Source organism: Electrophorus electricus, unplaced genomic scaffold (assembly GCF_041902795.1).
Source record: "Electrophorus electricus isolate QZ-2024a unplaced genomic scaffold, ASM4190279v1 Scaffold78, whole genome shotgun sequence".
NCBI classification, from domain to species: domain Eukaryota; kingdom Metazoa; phylum Chordata; class Actinopteri; order Gymnotiformes; family Gymnotidae; genus Electrophorus; species Electrophorus electricus.
Window position 1 is genome coordinate 96,290 of NW_027658795.1, and position 14,595 is coordinate 110,884.

Here is a 14,595-nt window from a genome sequence, read left to right on the forward strand (position 1 = left end):
ACATAACTACTAACATTAATGCTATTTACACAAATTTTGTATCAAATGATAAAATTATTTCCCCTTTTCCAGAATGTTTCCCTAGTTTGTGTGGTGTTGAGTCAGTGGTTTACTGAAGGGTGACTGTGTGTAAAATGGGGAAGAGTTGCCCTCACAGCCATGTAGAGTGAGCTGTGTGTGTGTGTGTGTGCGTGAGTGTGTGTGAGAGCTCGCTCTCTGGATGACCATGGAGACGACTCTGCAGTCCTCAGTACTCAGAGTCAGTGTGTGTGTCTGTTTTTCTGCTGTGAGGTCCAGAGCAGAGCAGCAGGAGAAATCCAGTCTGTGCTGCAGAGCGAAGAGCAGATCTGCTGCTGCTGCCCCTTGCTGTAGTTCAGAGACACTGTAGCAGTGGAGCAGCCTCAGCAACAGCAGCCTGTCAACAAGGAGAAAACAAAACACACACAGACAGTGGCAGGGCAGTTAATTTCAGATTAATATAAATATTTCACCTAAATTTACCAAGTTCCTCCAGAAAGTCATTTTATTCTGTCCTAACACACCTGTGGTAAATATCCATGGATATTGCTGATTACCTGACAGGAGTCTCAATAAAACCTAAATGATACTGGCACAAAATGACTTTTGAGGAAACTCGTGAAAAACACATAAACGTACATAAACGTTTATATAACACTCCCTAAACAGACCAGTTCTGTGTTAAAATTCTGATTGTAAGAAAAGTTCAAGCCTGAGACGGGAGACGTGTTAGAGCAGTGGCTCTATGCTCTCCAGCTCCGCCTTTGGTATGGAGGTGAAAAGCAGGCTGAGAGAGACTGCTGTGCAGTGCTGGAGGGTGAAGTGCAGGGCAGCACAGTGGACAGAGTCCACCTCTCTGCTGTTCAGGTTGATGCAGTTCTCTGCTGAACTCAACAAGCTGGACACACAGTGAGCAGAGCCAGTCTGATAGATCTCTCTGATGATGGACAGTACAAAGCTGGAGCTCAGCCTGGGGAGAAGACAGACACACATTTCCAGGTCTCATGCTGTACATTATAATTAAAGTGTTTGGACTGTTACTAACTGTGTGAACAATCTGAGCCACACAACACATGACTGTATTCTCTCACCTTCTGATCTGAAGTCTGGCCAGTACAGGCAGAAGGTCTCTGGGGTTTTACTACTTAATGTTGGGGATGTGTAGTGCTGCCATGAGCTGGTCGAAGCTCGTCTACTTTGCCGTAAAGTCACCCATTCGCCTTGCTGTCTGGATGCGTACTTCTAGTGCTAGAGTCTTCTCTGTCAGACTAGCAATTCATCTACACTTCTCACAGATAAAACTGCCACTAATGACAAAGAATAAACATGCTGCATTCAGTGCTCTGAAGCAGAACATAAGTCATGATGAAAAAACAAAATGTTAACATTACTTATGTTTGTGGTAGTTCCTTAGATATAGTTTGTGATGATAAAGTAGTTTTCCATGGAAGTTGCCAGTTTCCAGGTAGAAAGTAATTAAATCCAACGAAAAATTTGTTAAACAGATAGAGAGCAGTAAGAGCTAGTATGCTGAAACAGTTTCAAAAACAGGAAGCTTCTTTATGAAGGAAAGAGGTTCTTATGAACCTCAGCATTTTGACAGCAAGTATTAGCCATGGCTATAAAACCAAGTGAATAATTCAGTTATGGGATTAATCCACAAAATAGCACATCAAATCTAGTTATTTGGCCAGTACAGGGATATGTAATATTTCTTCATCTCAGCAAAATGCAATAGCTTGACTTCCTTAACTGATTAATAATTAAAAAAATATCTTTCTTGACTATAAGAATATAGCTTACCCATTAGAAAGATTAAACATCCAGTCAGTGTGTTTCCTGGCATGTTAATGTAAAAGGCAGCTCCTAGTGGATTTGGGAAAGATTAGTAAAATATTTCAAGTATCTGCAAAGCAGAAAACTGCCTATTCAACAGGCATGAATAATATGCTACAGAAGTAGTTGTGTTATTTGCATAGCCTAATTAATATACATGCAGATCATGTTCTATAGTACCTATATTGTTATATTAAAATTTCACTATGGCTTTTTTGCTTCACAATTGTTACACATAATTGCTGCACCCGATACAAGGATAGGAATTTCAATTTATTCCTACTGGACAGAAGAATCATTAATGGCTGCTGAGTGAAGCACTTTCATTGAAAATTCATCCAATTAATTTTTATTTATTTTATTTTTTTTTGTAACCAGAAACAGGGCACGTCAGCCAGGAATACATTCCAGGTCTGTTTTAGAACACTGACTGTGATTCATTACATTTTGGCAATTGTGAAAACAAACTGGATGATACTTCTAAAAGTAATTGTGTTTGCAGTTTATTTGCACAGTTACATGAACAACACTGGTAGCATAATCAACAGGCTTGATGGTTTTCCAGTGCACGACACTGTGATACCAGGGCTGGCCCAAGCCTGTGTGGGGCCCTATGAAGAAATCTGAGCTGCCACTGACATAACATAGGTAAACAAACAAATAGAACTAAATACATGGTCTTTGGCACCCTCTTGGTGGCCTTAGCAGGCTCTCATTTTGCTTATATGGTGGGACAATTTTTCTGCTGTTATCCTATCTATCGAGCAGTCCTACCCAGATTTAATGCACTTATGTACATTACCCTTAGTCCAGGTTTCTGGTGTTTATTTTAGATGCATTTTTGGTTGTATATATTATAATTAGGCTACTGTGAACAATTGTATACCATATAGCTACAGCACCTGTACTTCACACACATGTAGTAATCGGATCTAGAAAGTTGCCAACCCTATTAAAATATTAGGTTTATAGTATAATATTTGAATTAAACAGACAAAGCGTTAATCACAATCATTTGCATGATGATTAAATCTTGAACCAAAAATGTATCAGAGAGCTCTAGTGTTTTTTAGAGACACACACCCAATAAAACTGTGCTTGACCATTTCTTACCTTCTATATCATTCTCTGCAGTTTACAGAGAAAGACCTGACACTGGGTAATGCCGTTGTCTATTCGAAGGCCAAAACAACAACAATCTTGGTTATCAAAGACTCACTCCACCCTGACCACAGCCTCTTCTTTTAGAAGCCATGAGAAAACCACCATCGCAGCTTGAGAGCACAAATCTAGCCTCTTAAGAGGTGTTATGTTCCACAGGCAGTTCGATATCTCAATGCGGTCCACATGAAAGCAATTTTCTTTCCATGAGTGCAAATTGCACTTTTAATGCCTGATATTTCAGCCACTCATTTCTCTCACTACATGACAAAACTCTAGAAACTTTTCTCCAAAAGCACTGAATGTTATTCTAACCCTTTATGGCCTTTCTCTATTCATGTACACAAAGTCCAGTATGATTCCAAATGTCCTCAAAAGATATATCTGTTTGTAGCTGAAGAACTTATACAATGTGATCTTTCTTCTTTGTGTCAAATGAACTTAACAATTGAAACATCCAAAACTGGCTGTGTTTCTTGCCAACATACTGGTGTTTGGACATGTGGGATTACTTGCACGTCACTTTCAATAGCTCAGTTGGTAGAGTAGAAGTTAAAACTGTCATCCTTAGGCTGTCGGTTCAACTCTGACTCCCACAAACTTTATGTTTTAATGCAGAATCTGTCATTTTATATGAGCAAAAAAAGAGGTTTTTCCCTGACCGGGAATCGAACCCGGGCCGCGGCGGTGAGAGCGCCGAATCCTAACCACTAGACAATCAGGGAGAAAGCTGCAGAGGTTACCTGACCCAACCATTTTTCAAAGTCTGCACGCCTACTATTCTGACAATGTTTGGATGCATACTGGAATTGGTATGCATGAGTGGAAAAAGGCCATAAAGCGAGTTATTCATCTTTCTCTTTGTTCTACAAAAAAATGAAGTTTGCAAGAGTCAGGGCTCTTTTTTACCATCTGGGAAAAGAGGGAACGCTGGTGTCACTAACACATGGAAAGAGCTGTTATAGTATTCCCCATTTGTCTCCTTAATGTTTCTGACATTTTAACCACTCATTTCTCTCTCTACATGAAAACACTGTAGAAAACTTTCTCCAAAAAATACGGAATATTATTCTAAGTACTCAGACAATAGTCTTTTCCTCCCCCTTCTGACGCGTGAACTTATAGACGCCCTTGATTGCACGGTGTCTCTGTAATTGACAGGGGAGAGAGCGTATGCCCCTCCCTCTCTCCCTAAGAGTACAGCCAATTATGCTCTTCTAGACTCTCGGCCACAAATGGCTGTGACACCATCAGTTTCAAAGTTAAACACAACTCCTATAGTACTAATAAAAGCTTCACACTCACCTCAGCTGGGAGATGGCAGACACTGAAGGAAACTCCTCACTTCACTCTCTTCATCTGACCAGTCATTAAGCTCCACTGATTTCTTCACTGTTTGGAGTTTCAGCACTTCTAGGAAGAGGGAGGTCTTTCTCTCTGAGGTCTATGTAGCAGACTGCAGATGCTGACTGGTAAACTGGCTGTAATGCTGGAAGGACACTCCTGCCTATTTGAGTCTCAGAGTCCTTCACATGAGAGTACAAATCCAGCAGGAAATCTTGTTCATCATATGCATATGACATCAGTTTCTTTATAGGTCTGTTAATAGTCTCTCTCTGATGAATAGCTTGTTGCAGACTCAGTTTCAGCAGATTTATTTATTTTTTTTAATTTTCCCACTTATAGGAACCTGTCTGATCCTGTGTTGAATCAAACCTGCAAACACAACAACCCATTTATTACATTTTTTTTCATTTAAGTTTAATTCAAAATAGCTTTATAGTCAAGACTATCCTGTATAATATTATGGAATAATTAAAAGGCAGGTTTAAAGTTTAATGCAAAGAAACAGCAAAGATCATTTGAAGATGTCATTTATCAGAACACTGGACATAGTGATTTGTAATATTAGAATAGAATCCCTTTATTTACTAAAGGTACACAGAAATGTACACAGGTACACAGAAACTTACTGTATGTAAGAGTGCAAGAGTTCAAAGCAGTATAAGTGCAGATAAAAACCACTACAGTGCCATTGCAGCTTTTAATGCTGTTTCAGTATCAGGGTCTTCAGGAAGGCTCTACCTGGCAACCCTGAAGTGCCTTGCTATGCTTAAAACTGCACACACACACACACACACACACACACACACACACACACACACACACACACACACACACACACACACAAACAAACACTCAACAAGGTGAGTTCTGCTTATTTGTTATTGGAGATTTGTTAAGAAGGCTGATCGCCATTTAAAATTAGATTTCACACACTGTAATTGTTACACTGGTGAGTTTGAGGTAGAGATGCACTTTCATTAATACTGCTTACACTGTGTTTCTTTACAACACGCATGGACGTGTTGAAGCACCTCATATGCATGGAACACTACTACTCAGAGCATTGGATGATGAAAACAGAAGCTATCTGGCTCACACAATGTTTTAAATGTGCCAAGGGAAAGTCCAAGTGTGGCCATCCTTGAGTGGAATGGAAGATAAATACGTTTTTTGTCTTTCAAAGCAGCTGTAAGAGTTAGTGGGTCTCATGCAAGAATATTTTCATTATGCTACATTTATTTTGAATTCTTATAACTGTGCCACATCAGATTAATCTTTTCAATTCACCAAATGATCATAATGTTTGTCCATTTATTCAAAGTTTGCATATAATACTGTGTATCTATAAATTATTGTATTTGATAATTGCCCCCAAAATGCCCTATAAGGCTAAGTGCCTTCCCTGTTTTCATCTCTGGGTAAAAGGAGCCAATTTCCTAATCTGAGGGATTAATAAATGAAAACTTCACTATGACATCATTAGTAGTGGAATTAAGAGCTGTTAAAGGCAAGAAACAGAAAACCATGTTACTCTATTTGTTCATGTTGTCACATAAGATCCCCACTGTCACGTAGATAAATAAGATATGGTCTGATAATTATATTAAAACACATAAATAAGATATGGGGTGATAATTATAGTAAAACACATAAATAAGATATGGTCTGATAGTTAGATTTTCAAAAAGATCTATAAACCTTGATAATTATATTCATAAAGAAAAAAGGTGTGTAGTTGCGCTCAATCCAGGAAAAAAAAAATGAAAACATATCCTGTAGGTGCATAAAGTAAATAGTAGAATGTAGCTTGCACATTACCAGAAGGAGAATCAAGAGGTTTTGTTAAGTTTTATTGGATTAGTGTGTTAGCTGTTGTGTGTGATATCAGCCAGTGAAACAAGAGCAAGTGTTTCATATTTCAATCTGTCGCCAGCGCTCAGAGCTAGTTTAAAACACATAAATAAGATATGGTTTGATAGATTCAAATACAGTCTCACTAAAGAATGGCCATAAATGACTATAATGAGGTGAAGGGGAGGACAGATGAGAGAACATTTGTCCTGACAGGTGATGTTACACTGACAGGTGCTGGAATGGAGCCTGTTAATTTGGACATTGGCTGTCAATATCAACATCACAAAGTATTAATATTGCAGTGTTTTGGGATTTAAAATAGCATTGACATATGGAGGCACATGTATAATAATAATAATAATAATAATAATAATAATAATAATAATAATAATAATAATAATAGTAATAATAATTGTTAGAAACTGGATCAAAGTGACCAGTCCCTCAGGTTCGATCTCCTCCAAGTTACCTTCTGCCCTCTGTCCTCTGTAGCCGGATCCGGGGAAGTCAAGAGACACTGACACCAAGGTAGTGAATGAAGAGAATTCAACTTTATTGAGGAAAGCACAGAGTATATATGTGTCCTATATCTACTATCTAAATCTACAGGATGATGGGAAAAGTGAGGTATGTTCTAAGGGTCTACGTAGAAAGGAAAGCGACAAGGTTAGTAAAAATTAGATGTTCTTTGCATGAACGACCCACGAGCTGTTCCCGTACCCGCCATGAGGTACTCCTATGCTTAAAGAGAGACAGGGAGAGAAAGAAAGAGAAAGGGAGGGGTAAAGGAGACAAGAAGAAGGAGTGGAAGACCTCGGGCGACCAGCTCGTGGTCAAGCCGCCATGTCATGGCTGATAGGCAGAGACCTTGTGTTGGGTGCCTGAAGACAGAAAGGCTCCAGTATCTAACAATAATAATAATAACAATAGATGTAATATATATATATATAAATAAAATGTTTCTCTCATACTCAAGGTCGCAGAAACCCTAGAGACAGGAGTCACTGCTGAATAAAAACAAACCATAGAGGGCATGAGTTCATGCTGGATTTACATTTATGGCATTTAGCTGACACATTTTTATCCAAATCAACTTACAATTATGACTAAGTACAGCTTGAGCAATTGAGGGTTAGGAGCCTTACTCAGGGGCCCAGCAGTGGTAAGTTGGCAGTGGGGGGGCTTGAAGCAGCAGCCTTCTGATACCTTAACCACTGAGCTACCACTGGAAAAAAAAAAAAAAAGCTAACCCTAGCAGACCAACTCTACTGTCCATCCTGCTCTCCAATGTCTGTTCCCTGGTCAACAGGTGAACTCTAGCATAGCACCCAACGCGAGTGTAGAGACTGTTGTGCTTTAGTTTTCACAGAACTGTGGCTCAGTGACAGAATTCCTGACACTGAGGTAACAAAATGAAATTATTTATGTAATAATATGATGGCAGGAAGTGTAAAAGACCAAATTAGGCTGCATGTAGACATCTGAAAATCGGTAAGCAGGTAATTGTTTTATTCCTAAGAAATGTTATCTCGAAAAATGTACTGCACTTTAAGAATATTGGATGTTATAAAGTGATTTATTTGAGTATGCCAGTGTGGATTCTCCCGCGGGCCCGCTAGGGGGCGAAGTGCAGCATAAAGTTAGCCCTAAGATGCAGTAACCGTTAGTGAGCAAAGATAGCCATCAAGCTAGGATAGCTAACGTTAGCTAGTTAACTATTCATCCCATTAAATCACGCTTTTAATACTGTAAATGCTGTAAATAATTGTATATTTCCTCGTTTATACATTTTGTAGCAGAATTATGATCGTAGCTAGTCCATGCTAGAAGCCACTGAACCAACGCTTAGCTTCCAGCTCATAGCTGCCCCCAAACAACTCCACGGACACATCAGCTAAAATAAGCCTCTTTTATTCCATGATGTCTAAAGGTATCGGCGATCAAATCATTCTTATGGCTGCATAAGTTTCACCAAACGGCGTCAAACTATTTATCTGCCTAACGGAAACGCAGTTTGACATTTCAGACCTTTAAATGGTTAAAGGGTCTAACCTAGGTTAGCTATCTTAGCTACCTAACGAGGTAAGATAAGGAACGGGGTGTTTGCAGTTGTTCATTTTTACACCTTTCTGTGTGGTCCGTTTTCAGATATTACAGTTACGTTAACAATATTGTGAAAATTGTAAAGGATACTTTATTCATGTCCTCATTGTTAAAAATTGTATCGCTTTATCACAGCGATAAGCTAGTTAGCTAGCTAATAGTTGAGGTCAGCGAGTGTCTAACTCGGGGCTATAAACCATTCCTTGTGGAACCATTTCATTGTTCATCTTTCAACTTTGATCGTTTAGGTGCTGGTAGTTTGTTAGCTAGCTAACTGTTCAGAAATAGAAAACCTACTTTTGTATGATTTAGAGACCCAAATTCACAAACCTGTCGGTTTTCAAATTTATCGTTCTCTCTAAATAAGCAAAATGAGGTAAGCCATTACTACAGCTATCGGACTGTTTGAACTACAATATTCGACTGTTCATTTATTGTTAGTTAGATTAAATTAACTTTCATAAACATTCTTAATTAATAGAATGTGTTTTTTTTAATGACTGATTAACTGTGTATATTTAACATGAAGCTATTTATATAAAGTTTCAAGTTTCAAGTTTGGTTTATTTGTCACATACATTTATTTGTCACTTTCATTTTTAGGCTGTAAAATGAAAGCTCCTTGCTCACAATTATATATATATTATATATATATATATATATATATATATATATATATATATATATATATATATATATATATATATAAACTCCCTATTCAATGGGAAGAAACCAGTTCATCTCATTGTGAATTGCTGGTTGTGTAATCAAAACACTGAGGTTCCATATGGGAACAGAAACTGCTGGGACTGTCCATTTTGTGTGCAGTACAATGGCTTCTAAGAGGTATTGCTGTATTTGAGACATGGTGAGGACATATTTTAGTGAAAGTCTTCCAATGATGCACCCTTAACTGAACCATTTTTTGTTGTTGCTGCTGTTAAAAAATGCAGAATGGTGATTATAACGAACCGATCCTTGCACAATATATGGAGCACCTCAACCATGGGGTATCAGCTGGTGTCCCTGTGCTTGATGCATCCAAGACTCAACCAGACACTGAAGATCAAGCAGCTGGCTTCCTTCACTCCCAGAAAGGAAGTAGGTTTTCCATTTGAACTGTTGCCTTCTTAGTTAAGACATATGCAGGGTTGATTGCAGTGCCAGAGTTGTGAAACTATGAAAGGTAATGCATGTCCAGTGCTGGAATTAAGATCATAGCTGTAAATAGTCTCTGACTTGGGCAGAGATTGTGAGTGGGTCTTCAAGGGCAAACAGGATCTGATGGCCCACATGTAGTTTGATATTATTCCTAAATAACTAATTTGACATGGCTATTTAAAAGAAGCTGATCATGTAAGCAGCAAAGACAGAATATCATTCTCTGACTAAGGATTTAGTTGACTCATGTTTAGCCCAACTAAACTGTGGTCCTGGCTGATTTTAGTTGGACTATTGAGCCACTGACTCATGCACAGAGTTTTCTGAGTATTTTGCAGTTTCTTACTGTACTGAGTTCTTACTGAGTATAACGCCAACTTTGATGCATTTGTTTTCTTTTCACTGAACAAAGCCTTCAACCTTGACTGTGGTGACATGAATTCCAGATCTGCAGAGTGTTTTTTTCAGTAATGCATCTTTTGCCTGTGCATTTTGATTGCAGTGTTAGGAGGTCATAACTGCTGATCAGAACTTTGGACAAGAGGGCTTATCCTGATGGCTCACTGACTTTCATGTACAACAACAAACAATATTTTCTTATTTATTTTTTTCCAGTTGTAACAAACCGTTCTGCTGTTTTTTAACTTCTGTCAAATTTTTAATGGTTGTACAGGACAATTACGATGGAAATTGAGGTGTACAAGCACCACCTTGAACAGACCTATGAGTTGTGCGTGCCTGTCAGACCGCTGAGCAGTATGACATCCAGCACCAGAACCGACAGCTGCGGGCCCTGCTTTTCAACCACCAGCTCAGATGCAGCCAAGATGCGGACAAAGCATTCATTAAGGTGAGTAATTATTGTCAGTGGTTGTCTTAGAATGGTGCTGAAGTGCTTAAGATACTTTTTGGCGATTCCATAGCCAAGAATTCTCAAGGTCACAACAAGCTGCATTCCTGTTGGGTGTGAATGACAGTTGCTCCTTCCCGGTTGATACAAAGTGACGATAGAAAAAAAGGCGTACACGGAACTGGTACACTGTCCTTCAAGTGCATATAAGTGCATACAGTGTTTGAGCCTGCAATCCAGTTCATTACCCTGTCCAACAGGCTCCCAGGTTCCCCTCCACATCTTCCTTGTCAGAGATGAAAATTGATATAAAAAAAATGGGGAACAGTTGAAATGACTGAGCCAATACACTGCACATTTTACCTTGAATACTTTTGGTTCCTTTTTTGTTCCTGGCTACCATGCTTTTTTAAGCATTGATTATATCAAACACTGATTTATCTAAGATAAGCAAAGACCTGTTCTCTCTTGCTGCATTTTGTTGTGTTTTTTGTTTTTTTTTTTCCAAATGAAGCTGTTGTTTTCATTTTTGGTGGGTTTCATACTATCCACACCAGCTTCCAGGTTTCTCTCCTTTTACATACCAAGCAATCAGCTTCCTTTCTCTTTGCTACAGAGCACCTCTTTTCTGTCCACACCTGCTTGGCTGGTAGCTCTCAGAAGCCTTGCCTTCCTCACCTGTGCTTTTCTGGTTGCGGTGGCCATATGTGGGTCTGGATGTGACTCTGGAGACACATCCTCTCTCCACAACAGCCCGCACACTCTCAGCGGGGGAATCATCCCACCCAAAGAAGCCCACCAAAGTGACATTGAAGCCAAAGCAAAGAGCATCACCAAAACTATGCAAATGTGGAATGACCTGGTGGGTATTCTGCCAGAGAGAGGCAATAGAGAATATCAAGCTGATCTGGTAGTCTGGAAGCAACCACCAGATGGCTGTTGCTTCTGTTGGCCTTTTGACTTCCATCAACATCTAATCAGGCAGTAAAAAGAAATGTTGTACTGGGAGGTAGTAAATCTTGCTAATCAGTACTTGTTTTTGGCCTGTGAAAATACAAACAAACAATACACATATTCAAACACTTCTGAACTACAATTGCTTATCAGGATTTACACAGGCTTATGTTCTTAATGCCTCTTTGCTTACAACTTCATCAAAGCGGTTTTGTTCTACAGTATGTGCAAAGTCTACTTTCCCACACAGTTCACATCAGTCTTGGTTCGTCCTGCTGGTTCTTCATGTCTGTGAATGTGAAAAATCTAACTTTTTTGCTTGGCTTCAAGCAGTGATCCTTTGATTGCATCAATCATGATTCATTTAGGATTACAACCAAGTGGTTCAATATCCAGCCAGAGGTGTACTCAAGTGAGGTAATAAAATGAAATTATTAATGTAATAATATGATGGCAGGAATTGTAAAAGACCAAATTAGGCTTCGGAAGTAAGCAGGAAGTGAGAATGAACAAATATGGCCTCTGTGGCAAGTCCGGGATTGAGACCAGGATACCACCTAAAGATACAATTTTAATAAAAAATGGTTTTGTAACTTGATGAAAATGTATAAAGATTGAACCCACCTGAGACTGTTAGACATTCTGTGGACAATACCTCGTCTGTATGCAACAATGAGCTCAGAATAAAGATGGCACTGGCTATTCCCTTCAATTAATTACTGCGTCTATATCTTTATTTTCTATTTAAAGTGTACTTGAGAAATGGACTGGAATGTGGGAAAAATCTAGGAACCGCACAAGAATGTCTGGAGGTAAAAATTCAAGGCTGCATAGCTATACCTTAATGTGAGAGATCCTCCATTTCAGAGTCTGCTGTGTGAGAGTCCTGTGCCTTTTTTCTCTAGCTTGGAATAGGACTGTTGCTTCTGCTTCTTAAGGTTTTCAGTCAACAAGAACGGTGGCTCCACCTGCTATGAACCATGAGCTTGTCATATTGAACTGCACAAGACAGTAAATTAACTCTTGTATTCATTCTGTATGAAGTGCACCTCACTTGAGATGTCAGCCAAAGTTTAGCAGTAAATATGCTTATCTGCAGTTAAGTGTGTTGCTATTGATAGACATCTTCAGCTAAAAATAAATCTTCCTTGACCCTACTCCACCAAGCCCAGATACAATACAAACATGCATGTGCTGTAGTTGGCTTCAAAACATTCAATGAACTTGTCAGCAACATGGTCCAGATTCCTGCAGCATGTGACATGCGTCTGCACACATCCTGCCCCCACAGTCTCTGCCTGGCTCCCCCCACCCTCCTCCACCCCCAGTTTGCTCTCTCGTCCTGCCCACCAGCAGCTAATGTCTGCCTCCGCAGCGCAGCACCTCCCACTGTATGCTGCATGCTCCTCTGTGTGCCTGTGGTAAAACCTCGCCAAGTTTAGTGTTCTAGCCACTGCACTCCCCTCCCCAACTCACACATCAATCTCAGAGGCAGATGGATTCCTGCCTCCCAGCCGCATCCCAACTTTTTGACCTGTACACATACTTGGATAAATGTTCTCTGTGAATACAAAACAGCAACATTTGTCTAGTGTACCGGAGACCTCTTGGAAGTTTTGTAGACAGATGAGGTCGGGCTGTGCTAGCTGAGAGAGACGATATTTGAGCTTGAATCTGACTAGCACATGCACAGAAGCATAGGGTATTATGAAGGCTCTGCATGATATCGTGACCCAACGTTGAGCTTACAGTAGGTGGCCATATTGCCTCATATCAAGGGCAGTGTACGTTGGAAGACCATAGCAGAGACGTGTGACCGAACTATGTGCACGAGCGCATAACTTGCTGCATTCCTTGTTTTCTCCCATTTTTGAGTGAAGCTAATTGATAGTGCCATCTGTCATCTCCTTTTAGAAAGCCAGTGCAGTGCCTTGGCTGTTAATGTGAGTTGTTTTATCAAAGGAAAGAATTGAACATCTGAGCGGTGATCTCCATGTAATACTTAGGCTTTAATGCCCTTTACCACTCATTCAGTGCTTGTCTGTGTTTATGTTTTCATTGTTACAGTGTGATTTTATTTAGGTGAAATTTGTTTTCAGTCTATCTGCAGTAGTGCACTTAAAGGGCCAGGAAGGTTAGTGGAACACATTTGCTCTGCCTCTGACCTCACAATTCCACTGTAACAACAGTGTTCAATTCCGTCATTTAAAAAAAAAAAAAAAACTTGGTTTGGTTTAAATTTGTTTAAAGATTTGTTTAAATTGTGTGTGCCAGTGTATGTGAGCGTGTTACAGTCTCTCTGAGCCTCCACACCCATTAGTGCGTTCTTCCACTAGCTTCTCTCTCGTTCCTGCTTCAATATTCAAGGGAGGATTGAGATCCATTCAGGTAATTTTGCAGTCTTCAAAAAATGCATTGAAAGACATTCCAGTAGCTCAGTGGTGCACCTGCGCTCCACTCTGCTCCCCAGTTCGGAGGATGCCAGCACCTATGTTTAGTCTTTTATGTTTAGTCTTTTTTAGTCTGTTTCTCTTTATTTCCTTTGGACTCCAGTGCTTTTTAATAATCTGTTTTGGACATGGTATGGCTGCTCCATTACCCAGGAGCCCATACAAAGGTTCATTTCTGCCTGCCTGCATAACTGCTGGAGGGAGGATTTTATGTCCAGAAAATGTTAAGATGGCAACAGCTCGGTGGGAGACAGTATGTGAGAATCACCTCTTAGGCTCATTTTACTGTTTCTCATGTAGAAGGAATTCCCTCACTATGTTCCCATTCTGAGCATCAAAGCCAACTGGGATGGGGGTTTGTCACATTCTGAATTCTAGCTCATGTCATATTTTGTCAGCATTGGCTTTGATAGACTCAGGTTATCAGTACAAATTTACATTCAAGATTAGTTGTCTTTTACATATATATCCCCTCTCCTGCAATCATGGCTAATTAGCTGCATCCGTCATTGTAATTGTTTAATTTTTCATGCTAGTTCATTCACCCTTGTATTAGTGTCATGCATGTGAAACAGACTCTTAAAAGGTTTTCTTTTTGTATCTTGCATGCCTAGCATAATAGGACATTCAAAATCCCTTGAAAATATTAAACTTTTTTTTTTTATGTATATATCTCCTCAACATTCCCAGTACAACTGCTGTAGAGTCCACGACTCAACTCTTGACTAAAGTCTTCACTCCGAGCGTCTGAGCCGGCTGCTGCGGCATACGCCACGCTGCTCTGTGACCCTCACTCTCCGCTCCTCTCCTCTCCCAGCTTTTCCAGATCCCTCAGATGCAGACAGCCCAGCCTGCCATTCC

General features: G+C 39.7%; 1 non-coding gene across 1 annotated transcript; it reads right to left on the bottom strand.

Annotated features, from left to right (window-relative positions):
• Positions 1-3,668: 3,668 nt before the first annotated feature.
• trnae-cuc (transfer RNA glutamic acid (anticodon CUC)) lies at positions 3,669-3,740 on the bottom strand. The gene has a single exon. It is a non-coding gene; the product is annotated as a tRNA-Glu (tRNA).
• Between the last annotated feature and the right edge of the window lie 10,855 nt (positions 3,741-14,595).